The following is a 27,769-nucleotide window of genomic DNA, read 5'->3' as shown; positions in this document are numbered from 1 at the left end:
GTGGAGAGAAAAGACGGTAGCTAGAGGTGGGGGACGGGGGCTTGGGAAGGACTCAGGGTATGGCCCCGAGGACCACCTGCATCCAAGGTCCAGAGTGTGGAGAGAGTGTGGAGACCATGGGTTGCCCCCCCCCCCGCCCCTTCCCACAATCAGAGCCTCTCTGTGTTGGGTGACTGGCTCTGCAGGAAAGGCGATGGGGGCAGGGAGCAGGAGGGGGAGGGCAGAGGTGGGGATGGTGCTCCCCATCTGTAGAAGTGTGGGGATCGGGTGCGGAGAAGCCGCCACAGTTCCTGACCCATGACAAGCTCTCAGTCAGTGGTCCTGTTCCCTTCTGTGTGGTTCCCCATGGCTGCGGATCCACATACCTTTAAGTGGATTGAGAACCTTGCTGACTGTTATTGAGACCTGGTCTCTTTTTCAAGCTCAGCCAGGCTTCTTTTATAACTAGAAGGAAGGAGATGTGAAAAGCATATGTAGACTAGTGCTAGAACTTTCTGTGATGATGGGAAGGCTCTATGTCTGCACTGTCCAGTGTAGGAACCGTGCACCACCTGTGGCTACTGAGCACTTGGATGTGGCTACTGCGACTGAGGAACTGAATTTTAAATATATTATATTTGAATTAATTTAAATGCTAATTTAAACAGCCATGTGGGGCTAGCAGCCTCTGCCTGGATAGCACAGCTCTGGACCCACGGAGAGGAGCCAGCGCTGCAGGGCACCAGGCTAACCCCGAACCAGGGGGCGGTGGAAGGGGACTTTGCAGCAGATGGTGGTGGAAGGAGAGCTCTGCCGCCAGGAAGCACTGGTGAAACCCTCCCTGGGGCCTTTCCAGACCCTGCTACTTGGAGGCATGTCTTCCCTCCAGCTTCCCTCCAGCTTGGACAGAGGAAGCCCAGGCTGGCCACTACCGTGGTCAGTGATGGGAAGGATACTGGGTCTCCCAGAGGGTGGATTGGGGCACCTTCTCCTGGTGTCCTAACTTGGGGCCTTCCTAGTTTTCTCATCCTTGGAGGGCCTGCTTGGCATCTGCTTCTGGGGTTCGTGGGTGAGGACTTGTCCCATTGGCTCTGGTCTGGGAAGCTGGGGCTCCTGGGGCTGGGGCTCAGCACTGAGATGGGCCAGCTTTTCTCCAGCAGGAAGAGCCGGCATTCATCCAGAGCTTTATGGTCTGCAAAACCTTCCTCCCAGTGATTTGTCGGGCATTTCACATTTGCAGAAACCTGGCCAGGGCCAGTGTTAATACTATGGGGAAGCTGAGGCCTGACTGCAGAGTCCGTGGGGCAGGCTCCGTGTGGCTCCCCACTGTGTCCTTAGGGCCTTTTGCACTACTTGGCATGTGGCAGGTGCTCAAGGGCCATTTGCTGGGTGGGTGAGGCTCAGAGGGGCCTGGCAGCTTGGCCAGAGGGCGCGTGGCCTCTGGAGGTCCTGTCCTCCAAGTCCCCACGTCTCTTCACAGAGCTTCACTGCTCTGAACCTTTGAATAAAAAAAGAAAAAAAAAAAAAGAAAAAAAAAATCAAAACAGGACTGAAGTGTATGTACTTGAAGCCTCCTTCCCACCTCTGCCAACACCACCGCCTCCCAGCGCCCCTCTTCCAAGGCATCTGCTGTTTGTGGCTCCCGAAGGCACTTCCAGCCCTGCTCTGTGAGTGTGGACCCTTATCCCTGCACGGACTGTAGAAGCCCTCTTGACCAGCAAGACTGGGAAGCCATTGATCTTTGTTGGTTACTTGAAAAATTCACTGAAGGTAGGGAATTGTAAACAAGTGATAGAGACTTAATTTTCTTTTAGCCTTAGCTGCATGTTATATTGTTTCTGCACCTTGCTTTTTTAACTTAGTGTGTCTTGGAAATCTTTCCATATCGCTGCAGCGAATCTGCTTGCTCTTCTTGTCTCTCAAGCCTTCCCTCGTAGGGATGGACCGTAATTTATTGCACTGATTCCCTACTGCTGGGCATCTTGGTTATTTACAGGCCTGTGCCCGTGGTCTAAAGTAGACTGTTAGGTGAGTGTGGTTCATTTCTGTAGCTGTGCTTTTGCACACACACTACACGCCCTGATGTGGTCTCCAGGTGTGGTTCTACTACTTTCCTAACAAAACCAAGGTTTCTCCCCCAAGGCCAGGGTCTTCAAAACCAAAAAGGGCAGCAGCTTCAGGAAGGTTTGTGGTTAAGGAAGTACAACCTTTCTCTGAATGGATTAATCAGGATCCTTTGGGTTTTAAGCACATCTTAACTGTTTCATACAGAGGCGCATTATTGGCCTGTATAATGGGGAAGTTGGGAGGGTGAATTGAATTCAGGTACAGCTGGATCCTAGAGCTCTGGCTGTGTCCCGGGTTGGCGGCCTATGCCTTCAGCTCTGCTTTCTTTTGGGTCAGCTTCATTCTAGGGCAGACTCTCCCCAGGTAGTGGCAGTTTGGGTCTCAGTGGTCTGGGCTTCCATCTCTGGCTGGAAGAGAGAGTTTCAGCCAAAGCTCAGGCAGGACTCTCATTGTTTTGACCTGGCTCACATGTCCACCTCAGAACAAAACTCTGTGCCTCTGATGGTCCTGGGTCACGTGGCTGCCCTGGAGTGAGGGCTGGGATCAGCACCCCTTACCCCCAAACCTCAAGGGCTGGGAGGGAGGGGTTGGATGGTTCCCTAAAGAAAAAACACCTGTGAGGAGAAGGCTGCAGAGTGCACACGGGTGGACAGAACCAACATTTATGCGCCACGTAAGACTCACTGACCGCAGCCCCAGGCAGCAGCTGGTGAGCGTGGGTGGGAACAAGGCAGACCGACAATTAGCTGACTGTCTGGGGAGAACTACTCCCTGACATTGGAAGTGGGAAGAGCAGGGGTGATTTGCCACCTCCTCCGTGCAGCCCACATGGGTCACAGCTTTCCTTTCAAGCTCCTAACCTCTCTGCGATGATCATAGTTCAGTGATCATAAACCTCAGGGGATAGGTAATAGACCCTGTTGGGAATCTGCTGTATCTGATGGTATCTTCCTCTTCAAATAAATTCTCTTCCCCCATTACCTCCAATTCCAGGGCACCCGTAGCCCCCAAGTTAAGAAGCTCTGCCTCAGTTTGCATGGTTGTTTTTTTTTTTTTCTAACTTTGTTATTTTACTTTTTTTCCCCCTCTCCCCTCTATGGGTCTTTTCCACTCCAGGGGGCACAGAGCTTTGGACCTGGGCTTTGGATCTGGGTTTGTCTTGAACTGTTTTGACATTGGGCCTTAATTTCCTTACCTATAAAATGAAGGAAAAATGTATCCATCTCTTGGAATCATTTCAAGGATTAAATGAAAAATGCATGTTGTGATTTAAGGCTTAGTATGCAGTAAGCACTCAGTAAACACGCTCAAAGGCCCGATAAGACCTCTGGAGCTGGTGATATGTTCTGAAAGATTCCCAGTGAACCCACTCCGTCTCTCCGGGGCCCAGGACAGCATTCAGAAAGGGCTTGGTTGCTGTTTGATGGATGCAGAGTTTCAGAGACAACATCTTTGTTCACTCGCGAGTTCCCTGGAATGAGGTTTCAGTGGCTTATCAAGGTGTCTTGGGGTTAGTTTGGGTTAGTCATGAGTGCTTTTATTCTGCATTTAGGATACCTCTCACTTATTTTATTGACTGTGCCTCCTGCCTGGCCATGGACAGGCCACAGGTGAGGGCTCACCTGTGCATTATGGCCACTTGAAGGAGTTCTGCGATCTCAGCAGAGTCCTTTCTGGCCTCTAAGCCCCGGCCAGTGGCTCCACTGCCCACCTGGCTGGACACCAGGTCTCAGGTGGTGGATATTGTTCTGTAGAAATGCCAACTGGTGACTTGCTTTGAGAATATTAAGACACAAAGTCCCTGTGGTTAACAGCAAATTAATCACGGCATTAAGGAGGTTATGTCTTGGGGAGACATGACTTCATGAGCTTGTCATAAAGTCTGTCCCTGCCATGTTTCACTCTCCCAAGATTTTTGACTTTCAGAAAAGAAACCTCAGATAGAGTTACCAAGTTTTACAGAAATATTTTTACTGGGCAGAAGATTGCTTTATGGTGAGAGCCAGTTATTTCAGGAGACAAGCAAAGAGCCCTTTATTCTCACGTTCTGTGGGAGGAAAATATTATGCTAGAAAGCCCGCTTCTTGGATGGGCCGTTTGAGAGGCCAGGCTGCTTTTCTGGAGTTGGGAGTGGGTGACAGGAGGTGGTGCAGGAGGCTGGCGGGCTCCTGGGCGTGTACGCACCTTCTCTTAACCCTCCCTGGGGATGTGGGGCTGGTTTCATGGGCAGAAGGGAGCCTAAGCTTGTAGAACAGGGAAGGGAGGTGGTCAGAGCTGGGCTTTGACCTGGGGATGCATGGCAGAGAGAGGAAGAAATGGGGTGGTATAGCAGTGTGGGAGGCCCCCAGCTGGGGTCACCTGGCTCTGCCATTTATATGCTGTGTGACTCTGGGCCCTCACCCCTCTGAGCCTCCATTTTCACATGTAAATCGGGGATAACATGCTTATCCACCGCTTGGGCTTGTGAGCATTAAGTGAGATCATCTATGTCAAGCACTTCCTCGTTTTCTCAATCCATGATGTCCGATGGTGATTTGTCGGGGGCAGAGAGATGGGCCTTCCTCATCCACATTCCAGAACCAACTCATCCCACTTGGAGCCCAGTGGGCATATTTCCTGAGTCCCAAATGATATCTTCTAGTCTGATACCATGGTGGGGGATTGGAAATTGGGGCCGCTCCAGCAAGCTGGAGATTTACGGGCCTCGTTCTTTGAGCTCCAGTCTGTACTTCGGCTCATGGAAGGGACTGGTCTCTCCCGGAAATAAGGGGAAAAGAATATTGGCTTGATTGTGCTCAAGGAGGATGGGTTTGACCTTTGCGGATTAAGACTTTGTTCTCCCCTCCCCACCTCGACGTGGAAGGAGGGTGCCTGCCAAGAGTTTTGTTTGTGTCTGGAGCGGCCGTGTGTCTGATAAGGAGACAGCATCCTTGCCCTCTTCTTGCTTCTGAGCATAATCCCTTTTAAGTTGGGTGGTTGGAGAGGGTTGATTTATTTCGTTCTCTTCCTCACCTCCCTGTCGTTATTTAGAATGTGAGGGAGAGTTTATCTTGTTCTCCGGGAGATCTATCGTTTCAGCTTTGGAATGGTACCCAAGTTTACAGAAGGGAGTCTGGTGCCCAGAGTCTTCTGGTAAATATTTTGGGAAGCTGGATTCCACTGGCATTATGGCCCGTGGGTTGGGCACTGGGTGCTTTTCTGTGACTGCTTGATGGAACTTGGACTCTTTTCATACAATGCCCTGCACACGGGCTACGTGCCAAGGCATCTTAGTGCCCAGAATTCCTGCTGCTTCCGGGCCCACTTGTGCTGTGCCTTCCTCCAGGAGTCCACGTGTTGCTTCTTCCTTCCCTGCAAATGCACATGCTCCTTCTTTATCTTCAGAACCCTGCCCTCCTCCTTTCTTTTCACGCAGCCTCCATTGTTCAGTTACACCCTCTTCTTCCTCCCACCATGCCACCAAAGTCTTCCCCCAAAGCTGCCCTTCTTGCTCCTGAAAGCCTTCATATCACGTTGCTGATCCCTCCTGTGTTCTGCCCTGGTTTGGCCACATCAGACAGATGGACCCTGGACAAAACCCATGTTCTCTCAATCTCAGTTTCTTCAGTGAAATGGGATGGCAACATAGAGCCCCCCTCCTTTCTAGGCTGAGTGTGAGGATGAAAAGATAATGGGCCTGGCGTGCAGGAGGGTTTGGTAAATATTTCACCCTCCCCACCTTAAATTATAAGCTGCTTGAGTGCAAATGCCAGTTCTTAGTCATCTTCCTGTCTCCTTGAGAGCATCTTAGCGTGGCGTCTGGTCCACAGTTGGCTTGAGAACACAGTCAGTCGGACCTACTGGTTAGGATGGTGGTGACTCTCCAAAGGGTCCCTTGGATGGAGAAAGTGTCTCAGAACTTCATTTTCAAGGCTTTGGGGGAAAGATAAACAATTTGCTTAGCAGAGTGTTTAGAGCGCAGAGGGCACTGTCCACAATGTGGCCCCTAGCCTCGCACAGCTGTCGAGCGTTTGAAATAGGGCTGGGCTGGGTTGTAAATACATGGCAGGTTTCAAAGGCTTCGTATAAAAACAGAGAATGTAGCATTTCTCCTTAATAATTTTTACATTGATAGTAAATAATGATGATATTTTGAAATGGAAGTATTTTTGACATTTTGGCTTAAATAACATTAATAAAGTTAATTTCACTTGTTTTTCTCTCTTTTTTTTTAACGTGGCAACTAGAAAACTTAAAATTACACATACGATTTAACATTCTATTCCTACAGGGTAGCAAGCACTGGTCTAGATACTAGACCATTCTCAGTGGTGATGATACTGGCCCCAAGGAGGTTAAAAATGGTTCGGGGTTGGGGGGCACAAAAATCTTACTCTCGTTAGATATAAAGCAGATTGTATGTATGTGTGTATATATATATATATCTACATAAATAGACAAACAGTGATATTAAAATTTCACGTTGGGGTGATTAGGAAAAAAGTTTCAGTAGGTTCTATATGGGGTGAGGCCAGATAATAAAGAATGAGGAATGCTCCAGAGACAGCCAGACCTGATGCAGGTGCTGGCTCCGCCACTTATTAGCTATGTGACCTTGGGCGAGTTCCTTAACCTCTCTGTGCCTCTGTTTCCGCACCTGTAAAATGGGAGGAGAAATGGTTGTGTAGGTTGAGAATGCCTGTGAAACACTTAGCTCAGGACCTGACAGAACAGGCAATGAGCAGGGTGGTTATTACTGTCGTTCACATTGATATGTAATAAACGAAGCCTCTGGAGGCTTACTGGGGTAGGGCTTCCACTTCCAAAATTTACAGAGTGACCATAGTGTCTGTTAGCCTCAGTTTTTCCATCTGGAAAATGTGTTGCTGGGAGGACTGTTAACATCTGGGCAGCACTTCGCGCTGAGCAAGGAACGTGGCTGGAGGGTATTTGAATGATGTGCCCCCACCCCCGACCCCCAGCCATAGCAGCACCAGACCAGGCGCTGAGGGGTTTCACGCTGGGCTCTGGTCATCGGTGGCCTTCTCCAGGTTCCTGGCAGGCCCTCCTGGCTGTGCGGGTGTGCAGCTGCCGGGGCTGGGCCGCGGCTGTGCTGGTAGCTCCTCCCTGGGGCTGCCTTCAAAGGGAGAGCTGGGAGGAAGGTGGAGGGGGAAGGAGGGGCTGCTCATTGACTGCCTGACACAGACAATTGGATTAAACTTCCTTTTCAAGGCCTTGGAAATTGTCAGTGACATGGGCCCTGGCTTGTGGACTGCGGCCGGCAACCTTCCCGTAACTAAACCAAATTCCCTCTTCTGAGATCACGATTTGAGAGACAGAGATGCCAAGACTCTGCCTTCTGTGGGAGGAGGTGATGGAGAGAGGCCGGTCAGTTAGGATGAGGACGACCAGCTGGCCGCATCCTGGGAGGACCCAGGGTGTATGTACATGGTGGTTCTGGAGGTTGAGTGAGGGCCTTGGGAGTTTCAGGCAGACTGGACACCTGGATATCACTGCTTGATACCTCCTCTCAGTGTCACTTACAAACCCAACATAACCTGTCCAAAACTACTCTCTTCATCTTCCTTGGGAACCCATGAGTGCTCCAGTCCCCACCAGCCCAGTGACTGGCCTTCCATTCACCTATTGTTCAGGTCAGAACCTGGAGGTCATTCCCAACTCCTCCTCCCCTCTCTCAACTGAATAGCCAACAGATGGACAATATTTGTCAATTCTGTGACCAAATGAACCTTAAATTTATCCACATCTTGCTACTGTCCCCATCCTGGTTTAAGCCACCACCATATTACTCCTGGAGGATTCCAACAGCCCCTGATTTTATCTTCTGTGTTTCAATCAGGATGATCTTACAGAACACAGTGGGATTTTACAGAATCACACTCCTATTTAAATCCCTACTATGACTTCTCACGACTTTGAGAGGAATGTCTAAAATGCTTCCCACAGTCTTTAAGAGTGAGCATGATTTGCCCCTTTCCCACCTCTCATCCCCTCCTGCCTTCCCCCTCACTCTCTCTGTCCCAGCTACTCTGGTCCTTTTTGGAACACATCCATCACACTTCTACCTCAGGGCCTTTGCACATGCTGTTCCCTCTGCTTGGGATGCTCTTCCTGATACTCTTGGCCTGGTTCTCCCCTACCCACTTTTCAGGACTCAACTTCCACATCACGGCCTCAGAGTGGCCTTCCTTGAGGCCCCACTTAGGACCAGTTCCTTCCTCACTGCTGTTCCTCATCACACCCAGCTCTTTCCACTCCCTTGGGGTGCTCCTTACCACTGGTCATCAGTGATTTGTTCACATGGTAATTGACCCACTGCTCACCTCCCACAGGAACATCACCTCTGGGGTTTCAGGGGGCAGTTTTTGTTATTAACCCCCAGAGCTTCATGCTTAGTACTGTGCCTGACACATAGTAGGCATCCATTAATACTTGCAGAATGGAATTGCTTTTGTGTGCTTTGGACAAGTTGCTTCCCTTCTCTGGGCTTCAAATATCCTGTCTGTAAATCAGGGTGGAGTAGTTGGACTGAGTCACTTCTAAGTTGCTTCTATCTTGGATTTTTTTTTCTTCTAATTAACCAGTGATTTTTCTTCCCCCCTACATGTTACTTGGGGCAGGCTGGAAGGTTGGATGCTGCAAGGTTATGTACCCAACCCCCTTCCTTTGTGCTCTAGCTGGGCAGGGGTTCAGGGCGTCTGCTGTGGGACCCTGGGAAACAAATAAATGCTCTGTACACAGGTAGCCCACCCCTAAAAATGGGTTTTCCCCACCCCCACAGTTCCTCTTCACCGGCTTAGAGGCAGCTTGGCATTGGGGCTTGAGTGTGCCTCTGAGTCGGGCAGAGCTGGATCCAAAGCCAGTTTCTGTTAAGCCCAGAGAAGGGGTGTTGATGTGCCTTTGCAGAAGAGGGTAGGAGAGTGGGCTCTGGAATTGGATGAGTTTGAATCTGGGGCCTGTTACCTCTCAGTTGTGTGACCTTAGACAACTTTTCTCATCTTTCTGAGGCCTCAGTCTCCCTACCTGTAAAATGGGACTACCAGCTGAACCTCTCCCTTGAGGCTGGTGTATGCATTGCGTGAGGTCTTGCTTGTGAAGCCCTGTGGTCTGGCATAGATGAGGTGCTCAGTAAAGCTGCTCTTATTATAACTAATAATTATTCCCTTCAAGATTTCTTCTTACAAGGGAGAAAGAGATAGAAGAGGGAAAAATCTTTCTGGAAATATTTTTGCTTCTGGACAGGTCTTTGTTGTTTCCTTACTTGCTGGAAAAGCCCCAGCCCTACCCTTCAGTACCATCCTGTCCCCACCCACCACTGTCCCCCCTGCACCCTGTCTGGTCACCAGATAACTCATCAGTTTCTCCATCTGGAGGGTTGCTATGGAGACCTCCTTTTCTGGAAGTTGCCCCTTGGCAGGGTGGATGTCTCCGGTTTCCCTGCTTAGGCCTAGGGGCTATGATTAAACATTAAAGGGACAAGTGGAAGCACAGTTTAGAGACTGGGCATCCATCCTTGCCTAGATCTGCCCCTTGGGGTGAAGGCGGATGGTGGGGAGAAGGGCCAGTGAATGCTTTCTGGGGTCAGATCAGAGCTCTGCCTGGTCTCTGCCTCCCGGGAGCTCCTTGGACACTCTCATCTTGGCTTGGGTCTGGGAGAGGGTCCCATCCTGACAGCCCTCCGGAATCTGAGACCATTTACAGAGATGCTGCTTCCTGGGGGGATTAACACCCGCTATGAGCACAGCCTCTGAGCCCTCTCCAGTTTTCTTGGCAGCTGTTCCTAAGAACGCCTCTTGTGCACCTGGGGAAATTAAACAAATAGGTAACTTCTGGGCTTGACCCCTGGCGATTCTGACTCTGGATGTGTCTGAGAACCGACATGGAAACAGGTCAGGCCCACAGCCAAAGGGACTGGGAGAGGGGAGGCGGCGACCCAAGGAGTGTCAGGGTGTTGGTACCGCAGGTGGTGGAGGGGTGTCCAGCTGCAGGGACGACAGCTGTCAACCATCTGCATCTGGGGTGTGGCCCAGGAGCCACTTCTTCACACACACATACACACATATGTGTATATATATGTCTATATACATTTCTAAATTTTATTTATGCCTCATCACGACTTTTTGAGGTATGCATTCTCACTTCCATTTTACAGGTGGTAAAACTGAGGCTCTGAGTGACAAAGTGCCTTCTTCCTGGTCACACAGGTATTGTGTGACGGGACTCCATATTGGATCCAGGCTCAGGACTGCCCGTGTTCATTCTGCCTCACTGCTGCCTCTCTAGGGACTCAGTGTTCCCACCTGTCCAATGGGTATACTGCATTTGCCTTGACCACCTCCTGGGCGGACAGCACTCAAGAGAGTGGGGCTGGGGATCAGGGATTGGTGTGTGTGAGTCAGCCCTACCGACTGAGGGTGAGCTCCTTGAAGTCAGGGCCTGGGGCTGAGGTAGCCTGGGAGGGCCTGTTTGGTTTGGTTGACATTTCTGAGGGATGCTGGGGCCTCACTGGTGCTCTGGCTGAGCAGACACAGCCGTCTTCCCCCAGGGACTAAAATTAGGATTCCTCGGCTCTTGGCGGGGCCTCATCTTGTTTTTGGAAAGGCTCCATTTTGTTCCTCCTGCTGCCATTGGCGGCCGAAGCCCAGCCCCAGCCAAATGACTATCCTGCCCGGTCTCCACTCACACGCTTTGGCCTGAATTGCTCTTGTCTGAGTTAATTAGCAGCTGGCCCTGCGGGCCTGGCCTCCAGCGGGCAGGAGGAGCCCTGCCTGGGGTGTGCCAGGGACCAGGGGGTCCCCTCCCCACCCCCCCTCCAGCCTCGCGGCTGCCTCAGGCAGAGGCCCTCTGAGGGAGGCTCCGGGGTTTTCTTTGGCACTTGGGAAGCTAATGGCTTTCTCTCCGTTTTCTTTGGAGCCCTGTAAAAATAAAAAGTTAAAAGACCCTCAAGTTTGAACAGGAAAACCAAGTACATGAAACCAAGCTGTTTCCATGTGGGGGCCACGGACTGTGAACACCCAAGTTTGAAACTTCCTCCCGTTGGAATTTATGGAAGCCTTGGAAACTTTTCCTTTTCCCTTTAAACATCAGAATTGGCTCAGGGCATTCTTTAAAAGCATAACCCCGGTGCTGCTCACAGCTTGATTTAATACAGCTTGAATACAATAGTAACTTCTGAACCCCGCTCTCTTCAGAGAGAGCTGGAAAGTTGTTTCATGACACCAGTAAGTAGGTTTTTTTTTTCTTTTAGCCAAAAAGTATATTCTAAGATTTATTAGCTTCTCCACTGCCCTCCCCCTAGTAACCCAGATTTTCGCTCAAAGTAAAGGAAACTTGCTTAGAACAATTCTTTAACTTGGGGCTAGGAGATTCAGAGCCCAGTCCTCTAGGGGAATGTTGGCCCTGAAAGGTTCACCAGAGTGTCCAGAGGCTGGCTGTTGTCAGAGGCGGGTGGTTCACAAGTACCTGCTTCATGGACCAGAACCACGCAGGGCCTGGGCTCTAGAAATGTTGGCAGGAAGGTAATTGTATTTAGGGGGAGAGAGCGGCTAAGTGGGGGCAGGGACACTGGTGAGGAAAATCTCTGTTTTCCTGCAAAGGGAATCTGTTCTCTGCTTCTGGGAGTTTGTCAGCCTGTGCTCCTGGAAAGTGAGTTTGCAAAGCGGGTGAGGTTGTGCAGTATTTCTCCCAGAAGTAACTCAGATTCCTGGTCCGTCTCCACCTCTGTTGTGTGAGCCCCTCGGAGGCCTCTTCCGGGCCGTGGGGTCTGAGCTTGGCCTGTAGGGAGATCAGGGCCTCCAGCGCTGGGAAGGGGGTTATGTATTTTCTTATTTTCCTTCTGGACTTAGCAGAGGCCCAGTTGGTGACCCTCATACTTGCTTTTTGGCTCCACGGCATAGGCAGATAATTTTTTAATAAATTAGTTGCCAAAATTTAAAAATTGGGACATTTCACATAGAAACCCAGCTTTGAGAAGATGGAAGATCTGAAAGCACCAGGCCTAAATTTTGGCATGGCCACTATTGGCCACACCCTCATTTAGAGTGGGGTTTCTGAGTGGGGTCAGGGGACATTTGGCAACATCTGGAGACATTCTTGATTGTCACAAATTGGGTGGGTGTTGCTACTGGCACCTGGTGGATAGAGGCCAGGGGTGCTGCTAAACACTGTGCAGCGCACAGGACAGCCCCACAACAACAAAGATCTGGCCTCAGTAGTGCCATCCTGCTGTGGGGGGCTTGTGGGCTCCACTTGGCTGCAGAGCTCCCACTGAGCCCACCTCTGACTTCTAGACGATTCTGAGCTCCTGAGATGGGCTTCTCAGGTTATTCCTGCCTTTTGTTCAAAGTTGGAACTATGTGATCATTTGCCCTCACTGCCCCCAAGGCCCTGTGCAGGCCCTGGATAAATGGATGCTCGGTGGCTGGCAGATGTGTGTACTACTGAGCACGTCCCAGAACAGCTGGGAGGAGCAGTGTTCCCTACCCCCATGTCAGATCACACGAAGGCATCTGACCTCTCACCCCGCTCCTCTACCCCAGGCAGCAAGGAAGACGCAGACCCCCAGGAATGATAATGCCTGGTTTAAGTATCTGTAACTAGTGACTAATAAGATTGTCCAGAAAGCTGGGCCAGAGTGCTGGATTTGGATGCGAGACTCCCAGGTAAGCCCAGGAGACAGCAGAATGTGGCTGGAGAGCGGCTGTAGGTTGGTACGTGACTCCCTGCAGTGAGTGTTGAGAGGTGCCCCCTGGGGCACCATGAGACTGCATGAGGGATGGCCTCAGCACCTCCTTTAGGAGGTACCCAGTGTAGTGGGAGGTGCAGGAAGTGATTTGTGGGAAAAGGTGTGAAATATTCCAGAGCGGGAGGGGCTGATGGAAGGAACGCGGGCTTAGATCAAAACCCAGCTCTGCCTCTCCTGGCTGCTTGACCTTGGACCAGTCACTGAGTTTCCTGACCCAGTGGTCCTCACTTGTCTATGGAGATAGTAGAATACCTCCTCTTAGGGTAGTAGGGCAGGTCATTGGGTGGGTGGGCAGAATACACTGAGTAAGTAACTATTTTTTTTTTCCAAAATAAATTTTCATAAGGCATTCTTCAAGGTAGTAGGCATAATTAAGCACCTAGTGGTCTAAAGGTTGAGTTTTATTTGGGGGCTTTCAGGAAGGCTGCATGTAGGAAGTGGTGGCAAATCTGACGTAGCAAGGGGTTTTTTCCTGTATTGCTTTTGCCTTGAGCCTTGATCCTGGTGAGGATCTCTTTTCTCAGTCCATGGTATTTTTTTTTTTCTTTCTTCTGCTGTTGTAAATGGGATAACCCTAGTTGTTGTAGCAAAAATGTAAACCTTGATATTACAGTGGCTTAACACGTAAGAATTTTATTTATCACTCACGTGCCAGTGAAAAACAGGTATCTGGGTTGGGAGGTGACTCTCTCATTGGTGATTTAGTGGCCCAGGTTCCTTCCATCTTGTGGCTCATTCATCTGCTTCTCTGAACCCTCTGCTTCCAGCTGGCAACAGGGAATGAGAGAGTGGAAAGCTCTACCCACTGCTTAAGATCCCTGGCCGTGATATGGCACACAGTGTGTAATCATGAGGTCCCGTGGTAGAAAGGATGCTGGGAAGTGTAGTCCCCTCTGGGCAGCCACCTCCCAGACAACCCCGCACTGTAGAAGGGGGAGTATGAATCTTTGGGCACAAGTGTCTATCTCTGCCATTGCCCCAGCTTGAGTCCTGTGCCCTTTGCAGGGGGCTCTGGGGGCCTGGGCCTCCTTTTCTGCTGACTTTCTCGTGTCTAGCTCTGTGCTCCAGAAGTTTCTGCCTCTTTTCTCATGTGGTGGTGTTGCCCCTGGGGGGCTGCTAGTGCTTGAGAGACTGACACTCATGCTCCAATTGGATGCCCACGATGTGTGCATTTCTTACACTGCTGTGACTGTCCAATTCTGAGAAATGTGTGAGGCCAATAGCCTTTCCTTCATGGTTCAGAAAATGCCTAGGAGGCATCCTGCAGGCCTGGGTCCTCCTGGGCAGCTTGGGAGCTGACCTGGCTGCAGGATCGGCTGTATCTGGTTACTGCTGTCGTGACACCTCTTCCCTTCCTTTGTAAGTCTTTCCAGATGGGTTTTTTGTTTTTATTTTTGTCTTGAGAACAGATCCCATTTCTAGAAGGAACCTTGGTGTTATGACGCCTTGATGGGTCCCCTGGGTGGCCTGTTCTGTCCACTCTGGGCTCCCACCTTGGGCTGGGCTCCTAGCTGACCCCTTTTCTGCATGTGCTAGGGTGAGCCCAAGCAGAGGGGAGGGCCCAGGGCTCGGGGTGGAGCCTTTGCAAAGGCAAAGCCTGCATCCTTGTGAGGCCTTCACTGCAGGTACATGCAGGAAATGTACACATGCCAGGTGAATGCAAGAGCCAGCACCCAAGATGGTGAGGACACACTGACCCTACAGCTCTGCTTCCCAAGGAGAGGCTGGCCCGGAGGCTTGGGAAACAGGGGATAGCACCAGGTTAATGAGCGTTTTCCTCTCTTCCTTTTGGCAGAGATTGCAAATTGGTGGCCTAAATCCTAGACCCCAGGAATGTTGTATTTGACCCACTCAACAACCACACGAAAAATAGAACCAACATTTAAAAACGGGGGATTTCCCTTAGAAGTCCAGATTTCTGACTTCTTTTTATGTTTTTCATTTTTCAAAAATGGAGGTATACTTGTATGTAAGTTACAGGTGCACAACACAGTGATGTGGTGACGTTGGTGTCAACTTCTTGGCTTGGCAACGTTCAGCTGGAGCTGTGTATGGAAACCCCTGCAGTGGCCACCAATCCTGTTTCTCTCTGTTACCCTTGATCGCTGCTCTTGCTTATGTTTTCCTATAAGATGAGTTTCTTTTCAATAAATGTTTCTATTTCTTTCATAGGAAACAAATTTCTATCAAAGATCAGGTGGAAAGATGAACCAAGATGGTTCTTTGTTTTAAGAAAAAAAGAGAGATAGTGTATTTCCTCATGGAGATGAGAGTTTCTATGTGCTTCCTATGGAAATACTAAACCTGGACCACTTCACTTATTCGAATAACTGAGTTCCTGTAGGATTGTGGATGTGACATCTGTCCTATGCTCATGTCCTGCTTTCTCTAGGACAGTATTTCCCAAATACAGTATCCCATTAGGGATTCTGGGAGAGTAAAGATCCAGTGCTAAAATAAGTTTGGGAAACAATAGATACAGCAACCAATTAAACAAGTTTTTTTTTTTTTTTAAATTTTTTGAAGTGTATTTGATTTATAATGTTGTATAATGTGTTAGTTTCTGGTGTACAGCATAGTGATTCAGTTATATATATAATATTAATATATATAATATATATATAAATTCATATTGTATATATAATATATATATATAAATTCATTCTTTTTCATTATAGGTTATTACAAGATGTTGAATATAGTTCCTGTGCTATACTGTAGGACCTTGTTTATTTTATATATAGTAGTTTGTATCTGCTATTCCCAAACTCCTGATTTACCCCTCTCTCCCTTTCCCCTTTGGTGACCATAAGTTTTGTTTTGGATGTCTGCGGGTCTGTTTCTGTTTTGTAAATAGGTTCATTTGTCTCATTTTTCTAGATTCTAACTGATATCATGTGATATTTGTCTTTCTCTGTCTGACTTACTTCACTTAGCATGATAATCTCTGGGTCCATCCACGTTGCTGCAAATGGCATTATCTCATTCTTTTTTGTGGCTGAGTAGTATTTTAAACAAGCTTCTTTACTGCAGGACTTCTCGGAGCTTTTGTTGTGCTAAGGTGTGTCGTGAATCTTGAACACGGGGTTTTAGTATAACTCGGTGTTCCTTCAATCTGGGGACTAGCTTCCCAAGCTCTCTATCGAGACTTCGGGTCCTCTTCACTGTATGGGGCCCCTGCCACTTCCTCAGAGGCAACTTGGACTGAGCGAGCTGGCTGAACAGCCAGTGCCGGCTCTTGGTGTTGCGTCTGTGGTGGGACTGTGGCTCTGGGTATTTTGTTGGCCTCCACAGAGCTGGTGACTTGTTTTTCTGATCCAGGATGATGCTGGGCAGTTTTGCAACAGCTCTCAGTCTCTATGAACCTGCAAGGCTGGAGGAGTGGGACCTGGGGAGGGTGGAATCGTGGGTGTGGGGAGACGGCCCAGCTGACTGCCCTGAGCTGTGCGTGCTCTACGGTGCATTTCTCGCCCAGTCATGCACTTGTCTGTGCCCAGCCAGAGTAAGTCAGCTCGGGGACCAGATGCCAGCCTTGATCTGCTGAGTTCCCTGGGATATTTCTGAGAAGGCCAGAGTGTGTTGCCTGCCCAAGGATGTCTCAACTAATTAGTCCATTTGAGCTGATGGGCCTCAGATCATGAATTTGGAGCTGTCTGCTAATTACTCCTCGAATGTGATTTTAGTTAAACGATTAAGGGCTCTCCCTGGGCCGCTCTCCCCACCACAGTCCCTCAGGCCTCTGCCTGGAGCTCTCGCCAAGATGAGATTCTTTTCTGTTCCCAGGCCCAAGGGAGGCTAAGTCTTGCAGGTGCCTATTTCTTGACTGAGGTCTTTGCAAAGAACATGGTGGCCTCACACCTTCCAGGCGTCGCTGTGTGTGTGTGCAGCCATGGCAACGACGCCATTCACAATTCCTTGGATGGGGCCTAGGGGGTCTCCAGTGACCCAGCAAGGACTCTGGGGTCCAGAGCCCGCTGCCTTCGCCTTGGTGTTCATCCCAGACCTGGCTGTGGTTCTGGTGGGGGCGCACGTTTGCGTGGCCACTTCACTGCCGGGTGTGTGCTGCTGCCGACCTGGGTGTGGGGCCGAGGGGGCGTGTCTAGAGGCAGGAGATTGTGGTGGGCTACAGTGACTGCAACTTCTCTGCCACCCCAGCCCCCACACACCCCACTGAGAGGCAGAGTTTATTCTCCGACCTTGAATCTGGGCAGGCCCTGTAAGTGCTTTACTCAGTAGAAGTCACTGGAAGGAACACCCAGGAAGGCCTGGCAGCTTCCACTCCTGTGCTTTTGAGACCCCTGAGCCGCCCTATGAGAAGTCCAGCGGCCCGGCTGCAGAAACCACATGGAGAGGTCAAGTGGAGAGAGTGAGGCTTGGAGACAGAATGGAGCAAAAGAGGGAAGCCTGGCTATCCCAGTGCCTCAGCTGATCCTGGCCCTCCAGGCATGCCTGCCAAGGGACCAGGCATGGAGTGAACCAATTTTCCTGCTCCATCCAGCCCAGGTGAGCTGCTGATGAGATGGCAGCCCCAGCTTCCATCTGCTGGCAACCACACGAGAGACTCAGGAGTGACCAGCAGAGCTGCCTGGCTGAGCCCAGTCAACCCACAGCATCGTGAGAGATAAAGAAGTGGCAGTTTTAAGCCACTAAGTTTGAGGTGGTTTGTTATACAACAGATAACCAACCCAGAGGTGTATTTTGATGTCTGCTTGCATGGGAGAATGCATCCCTTGGCACGTTGTCTCTTAAGTGGGCGGGGCAGTAAGTGGTTCCACTTAGGGGACACAGTGCACAGGTGTGATGGAGAAACAAGGGTCATGGATGCAGATGTGGCCTGATCCCTTCAGGGGTGTTGTCAAAAGTTCTAGGATTCAAAGACTCATTTAAATACAGACACTCACTGACAATCTCTCATCCAGCATCAACCCCTCGATTTAAATGGGTTTCTCGTTCAAGATAGTCTCACTGCTACTTTGTTCATCTCAGGAGGTTTTTTCCTATGTCAAAAAAGAATAGGCAGTGAGAGAATATATATGTGTGTGTGTGTATATAGTGAGCTATGGCTGTGTAACAAACCACCCTGAGACTTAGTGACTTAAAACAACCGTTAGGTATTCCTCTCACATCAGTAGATTGGTTGGAGCAGCTTTATTGATCTGCGTAGGGCTGGGCTGATCCAGGTTGGGCTTACTCAGAGGGCAGTTGGCCGGTCGACTGGACTGGCAGCTGCCTGGTCTAGAAAAGAACTGGCTGGGACCAGTTGACTCTCCTTCAGGTGCATGTCACATTCCTCCAGCACTCCAGCCCAGACATCTCTCATTATGGTGACCAGCATCTAAGAGAGGAAGTGGAAACCCCAAGTGCCTTATCAAGGCTCTGCTTGTATCACATTTGCTACAGTCCCATTGGCCAGAGCAAGTCACACGGCTAAGCTCCAAGTCAGGACACCACCAGAGGCAGGGGTGCAGGGGGATGTGAACAGATCAGGGTTGTTAATGCAGTCAGCCTGCCACAGCTGGGCTGAGGGGTCTTTTTCCTGCCCACAGGCTCTGGAGTGGCCACTCTCCGAATGTGTAACTTTTGCCATTATTTAGCCTGTCTCAGTTTTCTCATCTATAAAATGGGCATAATAGAGGGGCTGTTTCAAGGGTTTAAAAAGAAGATAAATAGAAAGCATGTGGCACAATGCCTGGCACAGAGTAAGCACCTGGTGAATGTCTGCACTGATTATAATTATCAGCCAGTTTAGAAGTGACCCTAGGTCACAGGCACATGGAAATTGGTAGCTACTGGGGCTGGTTGGTTTCTCATCTTTGGCCTCCATGGATGAACGAGTGATCACCTAGGATGGCCCCCGCTGAACCCGTCTCTCCCTGCCTGTGGACGTCAGGGGCCTCACGACACCCCAGCCCCCTCGTGCAGCACCTGTGCCCCAAGAGCTCTGGGCTGTCATCTGTAGATGGTGAGAAGTCCCAGACACCCAGACTGAGGTCCCACATGTGGGCCTGGGTGCACAGAGCCTCCTGATGAAGGCACCTACTGAGGGGCACGGCAGTGGCAGTTTCCCTGGCTCCCTTGAAGAATCAAGGATGATGCTAGATTCAGGATGTGCTGCTCTGGAGAACAGAGAGGGTTCCTCTTTGTTTCTTTTTCCTTAAAACTTGACCTTTCATGGGATTTTGTTCCAGGTGGGGAAACCTGTCTTTAGATTCTGACTTTGACCACGGGGGGCCTGCCACTGTAGAGGCACTGAGGGGCTAAGAGAGGTGGCCAAAGTCCATCACTGGTGTTTGTGTCAAGCATGTAGTTGAGGCAGGGCACTGGAAATTCCAGGCTCATCCACGCAGGAGCTGGCGGGACCTTAATGGGGGTGCGGGAGCAGGCGCCCCAGCAGCTGGGCCGTGTCAGCCTCGTGGAAATGAGGTCCCTGCTGGCCAAGGAATTCTGGGCCCAAGTCTGAGATGAAGCTGTTTTGGAAGCACATCCCAGGCCCTGGAAGAATCTGAGCGCCCTGGGCAGCTGGCCCAACGGGGGACTTGGGGCCGGAATGCCGGGAACTGAAAGCTGGCCCGACTTCTAAGGCCCGAGGAGCTGGCTCTGCGGAGGCCTCGCTGCCTCCAGGATCCCGCCGGCCAGCTTTTACCCAGGCTGGGCCTTCCCTCCTCCTGCGCTGCCCTCTTCAGCCACCGGAGCCTCACATCCTTCCTCTCTGTACCTCAGCCCCCTGGGCTGCACAGGGTGGACCGTGTTGATTTTTTTCTCTTCTCTCCTTAGAATCTGATAATAGTAGGAAAAATGATAGCAGAATTCACAGTGAGAACAGCCACCGTTTATCTGGAGCCTTGCACGTGCCCAGACATGCAGAGTGCTTTTGTTCAGTATTTCATCGAGTGTGCTACTTAGCCAGCGTACCCAGTAAAGCTCCCCTTCCTTTATATCATGAGGATGTTCTGGTCCACTTTTTGTGTGTATTTTTCAACGCAGTGTTGACTGTGTGCCCCGCACTGTTCTAAGTGTGTTTTGCGAGATTGGTACCGTTACTCTCCTCCTGTTCCGGAATGTGAGGCACAGAACGGGTCCGTTCACACGTGGAGAAGCACCTTCAACTTCGGGGGTCAGGCTCTGAGCCTTGGCAGTGGTGCCTCCAGGCCAGGTCTGTGTCCCTCGGGAAGATTTCCATGGTCTGACATATTAGAAGACAGGTTCCCATCCGGGTTTAACACGTTCCCCGTGTTCTGCGGGCCAAGCGCAAACTGCAGTTCCTTGAGGATGCCAGAGAGTGGGGTCTGCCTAGCCAAAGCCCCGGCCTGGCGGTCAGTGAATGGGGGCTTCTTTCCCTGTGTGAAAGCTCGAATCACTGAGCCACAGAGGCATTCAGGGCCAGGGAGGGGCGTCTCCCCACCACCCCGCCCGTCCCCAGCCAGGGGTCAGTTGGGCCTACCTGCTCTCTGAGGACCACATGTCTGGGAGCCAGGAGGAGGAAGGTGCTTGGGCCAGAGGGTTAACAGTAGGCCCCGTCTACTCGGACTCATAAGGGCACAGAGACTTCCTGGGCTCCCATGGACAGTCGCCATCCACAGCCTGGGTGGGGAAGGAGAGCACACCCACCTTCTAGTCCCTCAGTAGATGTAGGAAACATCTCCCTGGCCTTGGGATTAAAGAGGAAAGGCCAAGTTATCAAGCTTGTCGCCTTCATGGAGTAGGTATCCTCTCCAGTACATCCCAAACAGACGGCCACCCAGCCTCTGCTTGAATTCCTCCCTGTGACAGGGAGCTCACCACCCTGAGTGGCCTCTTCCTTTGTGGGAGGGCTCCAGCTCCTCAAGGGATAGAGTATAAGGGCCCTTTCTGCCATGTGTTCTGCTCTGCCTTCAAGAGGCACCCAGAATGGACCCTCTTCCTCTGCTGGAGGGAGGAAGCCGGCCTCTCCCTCTTCCACCATTTCCTGCAGGTCATCTAGGGTCCTCAGCTTGAGTTTCCACCTCTTCACCATTGTGCTATGTCACCTCTACCACCCTGAAGCTATGTGCTCTGGAGTAGGTTACTTAGCCTCTCTGAGCCTTAGTTTCTTTATCTATAAAATGGGGATTGTGATAGTCCCTGCCTCAGATTCTAGTGAGGATTACATGAGTTAACATATGTAAAGGACTTAAAACAGGGCTTGATACATGCTAAGTAAGTAAATATCATATCTAATTATGTATTCATCTTTCTGGTTATCCTTAGACTAAGGCTTCTTGAACTTGATCGTGCATACAAATTGAATGAGGATCAGGTAAAAATGCAGATTCTGACCTAGTAGGTGAGGTAGGGCCTGAGACTCTGCGTGTCTTAACAACTTCCCAGGCTATGTGGAGGCTGCTGGCACTCAGGCCACACTGCATTTCAAGACATGTACCCATGTCTTTATATGTGAAACTTCATTTTCTAGGCAAAGTCCATCCTATTCTAGTGATGGTAGAATCATCACCTCCAATGATATAGATGTAATACTTCTAATAATGCAACCTAACATTGTATTACTTAGGCAGGAAGAAGTATTATCTTGAATATCAAGATAACTTTAATCCTCTGGCTGAATCTGAACTAGAGGTTAATGGAAAAATTGTCCTGCAATTTACATATATCTGGATGGATCTGAAAGAACCTGAGAGTCCCTGAGAGACATGACTTGCTTCTGCTGGGGTGTATCATGTGACGAAGCCCAAAGCTGAGTCAGTGGAGGCAGTCCTGTAGGGTCCAATGGAGCAAATTTCCTCAGGTCAGGGGTGGCCAACTCAGGCGTGTAGTGAATAAAGCAGACCCCGTGTGGGTGATGGGCTAGTCCTGATGGGATTCCCTAATGTCCAGCTGACTTCTGTGCATGGAGAGGGCGCCCATGCGTATTCGTACTTTTTTTGCTCAGTTCATTCAACTTACATGTCTAATAGAGGAGCCAATTTCTCTTAAAGATTTAAATGCTAATTTCAAGTGGAGTTCCCATAAACAAGTAGGATTGAGAGTACACGTTTAAAATGACAGGTTGGCTACCCTACCAGCAGATATCATAGCTGTCAACTTATCACTGAAATTACAATGAAATCTGTTCCAAAGCTACAGTAATGCTACAGCTTTTACCCACAGTTAGGTTGTTTCTGTGTCTGACCTGCTGGGCTGCGATGTGCTCTGGGCTGACATGCAGTGGCAGTTTGTACGGTGGTTAGAGCCTGGCCTCATACACCTCGTGGCCTGGGTTTGACTCCCACGGCTGATACTACTTAGCCACTTGGTTAAGTGTCTTAACCATTTTAGGCCTTAGTTTCCTCATCTGTAGAATAGGGAGAAATAGCAGTGTCTGCCTCATGGTTGTTGTGATGATTAAATGAGTTAATAAGCATGAAGTGCCTAGGATGATGTCAGTGCCGCCCAGCATCTCGCCCTGTCCTGTTTTGCTATGATCTCTGTGCCTAAAAAGCATTTTCTCGGAACCTGACATCACAAGACCCTGGTGGCTGACTCGCTGATGCCTGGTGAGCCTTGGACCCAGCTGCTTCTCCCAAGAGGATTCAAAGTCAAGTTCTTGGTCTTCAGGCTAAGCTGCCCACCCCCCGCCACCCCCACCCCCGACCCTTTAAAAAGTATTCATTATAGGAAATTTCAATCATGCACAAAAAGTAGAGAGAATGTTGAAATGAGTCCCCTTAAACCAGTCACCCAGATATACCAACCAGTCAACTTTCTTGACTTCCTTTTTACATGTTAAATTTTACTTGCAACCTAACAGGGCTTTTAAGGGGGTCTTCTTATTTATTTATTTATGCTTTAAGCAAATTATTATAATTTCATTTTGTTGTGTTAAGAACACCTAATGTGAGATCTACCCTATTAATAAGTTTTTAAGTGTACAGTAATACATTTTTGTTGGCTACCAGTACAGTGCTGTATAGCAGATCTGTATAGTTTATTTGTCTTGCTTTGCTCAAAATTTATAGTCACTGATCAGCAACTCCCCATTTTCCCCTCCCCCAGCCTCTGACCACACCGTTCCTCTCTTTGATTCTATGAATTTGCCTATTTTAAGTGCCTCATGTAAGAGGAGTCATGCAGTATTTGTCCTTCTGTGACCGACTTATTTCACTTAGTGATAATGTTCAACCATGCGGTTCATCTGTGTTGTTGTATATGGCAGAATTTCCTTCTTTTTAAGTCTGAAGACTATTCAGTTGTGTGTAGTTACCGCATCTTCTTTATCCAGTCATCTACTGAGGGAAATTTTGGTTGTTTCTGCTGTTAGCTATTGTGAATAGTGCTGCAATGAACATGAGGATGCTAATAGATCTTTGAAATCTTGATATATTTAAAAGTGCTGATAGGAAAAAAAAAAAAAACAAACCTGCCAACCAAGAATACTCTATCCGGCAAAACTGTTCTTTAGAAATGAAAGAGGAATAAAGTCCTTCGAAGACAAACAATAGCTGGGGGAGGCTTGTAGACCTGCCTTACCAGAAACGCTTAAGGGAGTCTTTCAACAGTGACATGATAGCATAAGAAAGTATAAAACTCATTGGTCAAGGGAAATATTTAGGCAAATACAGAATACTATAATGGCAGTGGGTAAATCACTTTCATTTCCAGGACAAAAGTTATAAGACAAAGTATTAAAAATAACTATCACTAGCATGTATGTTCATAGATACACAACATAAACAGATGTAAATTGTGACATAAATGTAAAGTGTGTTGGGGAGGGAAGTAAGTGTTGAGTTATTGTGTGCAACTGAGCTTAAGTTTTTTTTGTTAGTTGAAGTATAGTTAATTTACAATGTGTTAGTTTCAGGTGTACAGCAAAGTGATTCAGTTTTATATATGTGTGTGTATGTATGTATATACACATTCTTGTTCAGATTCTTTTCTATTATAGGTTATTACAAGATATTGAATATAGTCCCCTGCGTAACCCGGTCCTCGTTATTTATCTATTTTAGATATAGTAGTGTGTATCTGTTAATCCCAAACTCCTAATTGATCCCTCCTCCCCACACCCCTTTGGTAACCAGTTTGTTTTCTATGTCTGTGAGTCTATTTCTGGTTTGTAAATGAGTTCATTTCTGTCATTTTTTTTTTTTAGATTCCACATATAAGTGCTATCACATGATATTTGTCTTTGTCTGACTTACTTCACTTAGTATGATAATCTCTAGGTCCATCCACAAACTTAAGTTTTCAGCAACATAAAATAGACTCTTATAACTGTGAGCTATTCTATGTAAGCCCCATGGTAACCACAAAGAAAATACCCAGAGAAGCTACACAAAAGAAAAAGAGAAAGGAGTAAAAGCATACCAATACAAAAATTCAACAAAACAGAAAGAGGGCAGTAAGAGAAGAAAAGACAGGCCAAAGCACTATAAGATGAACAGAAAACAGTGAACAAAACAGCAATGGTGAATCCTTTCCCTTTGATAGTTACTTTAAACGTAAATGGGTTAAAGTCCCCAGTTCAAAGACATAGAGTGGCTGAATGTATTAAAAACTGTTCACTATCCACAAGAAACTCCTGGGGTTTTGTTTGGTTTTGTGTTTCTGCAGTCCAGCGTGCCCAGCAGTGCTGTGGGGCAGAAGCCCCATGTGGCTAGGGCTCACAGCCTGCTCCCCTGGCCTCATGAAATATTAGCCTGGTCAGGGGCACTATGAAGGCAGGGCTGGGCCTTGCTAGCATTGCCCTGTAATTAGTCCGACCGCCTTGAGGGTTCATCTACTGGTGGCTCCAGTCTGGGCAGTTTCTGTTTCCCTATAAAGGGATCGGGCAGGTGGATTATGTGTGATCTCTGTTCTGACCTTGGTGTTGTCAGTAACCTTTCCTGCCAGTTCAGCCTTCCTGTTTCTGGAAGAGGCCCAGCCCTTTCTAGGACTGTTGGGCCCAGCCTCGTCTCTATATTGACCCTTCTGTGCTTGTATGGGTACTATGGGAACATATCAATACCTCCTGTAAGACTGGCTTACGCCCAATGGAAGAAGCAGAATTACCCATGGACGTTCGTACCCTCCTATACGTCAACGCCAACAAATGCTAATGATACTCAGGAACAGTCATCCTTTTGGGCAGGGAGAGGAATCATCCTTCTTTACTATGACAAGTACCTTTCTATGTATTTTATATTACCCTTTAGTTTTATTTATTGAACAAACATTTATATACAGCTTCAGATGAGCCAGGCACTGTTCTAAGTACTTTATAAAAATTAACCTATTTTAATCATCACAACAGTTCCACGGAGTAGATATTATCGTTTCCCCATGATACAAAGGAGGAAACTGAGGCACAGAGAAGGTAGCAACTTGCCCAGCATCACACAGCTGGTAGGCGACAGAGCCAAGACCCAAAGCTTGGGGCAAAATCCAGGCCCCACCCCACTCAGGCTGTTGGCACCTGAGGCACCGTCTGCGCTCCTGGCCATTAGGACTCGACCTGTTGTGAGATTAACCTTGAGAAGTATTATTTTCTGAGGTGCACATAGTCAGGCTGAGCTGCTGGGGTCCTGCCTGGGGTATTTTATATGTTTGCTGTTTCTCAGTCTGTGAGCTGTCCATTTTTCACTCGTGGGGCAGGACGTGTGGGGCTGAAGTTGCTATGTGCTGAGCTGACCCAGCATCTGACTGAGGGAAGCATTCAGATCGCACAAATCTCCTTGTGGCACTTCTGCTCCTGGGAGAGGCAGTCCTGAGAGACTGACCAGTGGCTGTGCAAGTGGGCGATAGCCCTTTGGGGTGGCCTGAGGAGCAGAGGAAGGACCGAGGTCAAGTCCTGACTAGATTAGCCCTATCATGAGTCCGTAGAATCATGGACTGTTGTAGCCCCGCCTCCTCCCATTGTACCAGTGGGGAAACTGAGACAGGATGTGAGGCTCCCCAGGCGAGCATCCCACTGCTCCCTTCACTACTTGTCTCCCAGGAGGCAGGACGGGGAAGGTAGGGCAGGACTGCAGAGGGATTTGAGTGGGTCGGGAATTGGCAGCCATTGAGGGCTGTAGAGCAGGGGAGGGATGTTGTGAAAAAAAAAAAGTAGTATGCCATCTGGATCGGGGTGTGGGTCAAGGTGCAAGTGTTCCCCAGGTAGCCGACCTCAGGCTGAGATCCTGGCTGGACCAAGAAATCAGGCGGGGAGGCTGCCTTGGGGCAGGCGGGGATGCTGTGTGGGCAGGCGACAAGTCACCCAAGGGGACGCTATCTGCTTGTGAGTGGAGCAGTCTGGGCTGGGTGTGGGATGTCATGGTCTCCGTCTCAGGTTGGAGAGGCCCCTTTGCACCTGCCCAATTTGCATTCTGGGGAGTGACTTGGCTACTGCCGAGGACAGAGCTGGCTGGGGCTGCAGGGAGATGCCGGGCCTGTGTTTTGAACAGGAGCCAGGGCTGGATTCTGGAATAGGCAACCGGCCCAGGTCCAGTCCATGTTGGCCCCAGATCAGTGAAAGCTGTCGTAGGGCCAGCACGTTGCTGCCGCCACCGCCTAGGGGCTGCTGAGCCGGGTGGGGCCTCCTGGGGTTGCTGTCCCCAGAGTCACTGGCTCTGAGTACATTACTGGCATGTCCTGGCCTGCTGGGGGCGGGCCCTGCCCCTGCCTCATGCCCTCCCCTGCCTCATGCCCTCCCCCTCCGGGATTCTGCTCCCATTCGGCCCTACTTGACATCTCACCGAGGATGGTTTTACCGACACACGGAGAAAACACAGGACCTGCAGAGAAGACGAGAAGGAGGGTTAGCTGTTTACTCCTTTAGCGGCTGTTCTGTGTTCTAGGCACTGTGCCAGGCCTGCGGGACCTTCAGGAATGAGGAAGAAATGTACAGTCCTTGTCCTTGGTGGGCGTGTCTAGCACGCGAGGAGCCTGGCTCTCCACAAGTAGTCGTCAGACAGAGGACTATGGACAACAATCAGGGTGTCACAGGTGGCCAGGGGACACAGAGTGGGGACCATACGGAGTCTGGCAGTCTCAGGACGGCTTCTCCAAGAGGGGGCATTAAAGCTGAGGCAGAAGTAGCTAGAAGGAGAGAGTGTGGGGAGTGTCCTGGGCAGAGGTGAGGGTGGACAGGTTGGAAGGCGTTGACCGTGGGGCAGGTGCAGGTGGGCATGGGCAAGGTCCGTTGTAGGTCAGGCTACCAGTGGCCCATTTACCCAAGACAGTTCAGCCACTCCTGTTGTCCTGGCCTGGTTATTAACACTGCCCCCTTTCACTCTCAGACGTGTGCTGGTTTGGGCAGTGAAATTGTACAGGCATGCCAGGCAGAGGTCCTTGGATCTTTGTTTTACTGATGAGGAAGCTGGGGCTCACGAGACTTGGGTTATTTGTGCAAGTCCTGGAATGAGAATGAGTCAGGGCTGGGATGGGAACAGAGCCTGCCTAACTTGAAAGCCCAGGCTTTCCCATAATCCCATGCTACCATCCTCAGTAAAGTATAAAGTTACAAACATATGCAACTTAAATACTCTCTGAGCACGGGCTCTGTGCCCAGCATTGTGCCAGGGGTGGGTGGGGTGAGAAGAAGCTGAACTGAGCAGACAATTTTTGACAGAAAACAAGCTCAAATTGGCTTAAGCAAAGAGGAGAAATTTATTAGTTTAGGTAACTGAAAAGTCTAGGGGAAAGACTAGCTTCAGGCATAGTTTGATCCAGGTGCTCAGACAGTGTTGTCAGGATGCATTTCTTTTCTTTTCTTTTTAATTGAAGTATAATCCATTTACAATATTGGGTCAATTTCTAGTGTACAGCATAATGTTTTCTTTTATTTCACCTCCTGGTCCTCTTTTCCTCTGTGATGGCTTTTTTTCTTTGAATCTCTCTGTGAGGAGGCAAAATGTTCTCCTCAGTGTCAGATCCCCACCCTCACATCTCACTAATGTTAGCAGAAAAAGAGCAGATGTCTCGCGTTTGCGTCTCTTTGGCCTAACTTGGGTCATGTGTCCAGCCTTGACTTGTCCCTGTGGCCAGGGATGTGCAGAGTTCTCA

At 49.4% G+C, this 27,769-nt stretch overlaps 1 protein-coding gene across 2 annotated transcripts in view; it reads left to right on the top strand.

Moving 5' to 3' along the window:
- Positions 1-27,769, top strand: part of NKD1 (NKD inhibitor of WNT signaling pathway 1) — an 84,984-nt gene that overhangs the window by 14,858 nt on the left and 42,357 nt on the right. The window lies entirely within an intron of this gene.

This window comes from Camelus bactrianus, chromosome 9 (assembly GCF_048773025.1).
Source record: "Camelus bactrianus isolate YW-2024 breed Bactrian camel chromosome 9, ASM4877302v1, whole genome shotgun sequence".
NCBI classification, from domain to species: Eukaryota; Metazoa; Chordata; class Mammalia; order Artiodactyla; family Camelidae; genus Camelus; species Camelus bactrianus.
The sequence above is the reverse complement of the archived record's forward strand: the minus strand, read 5'-3'. Positions and strand labels throughout refer to the sequence as shown.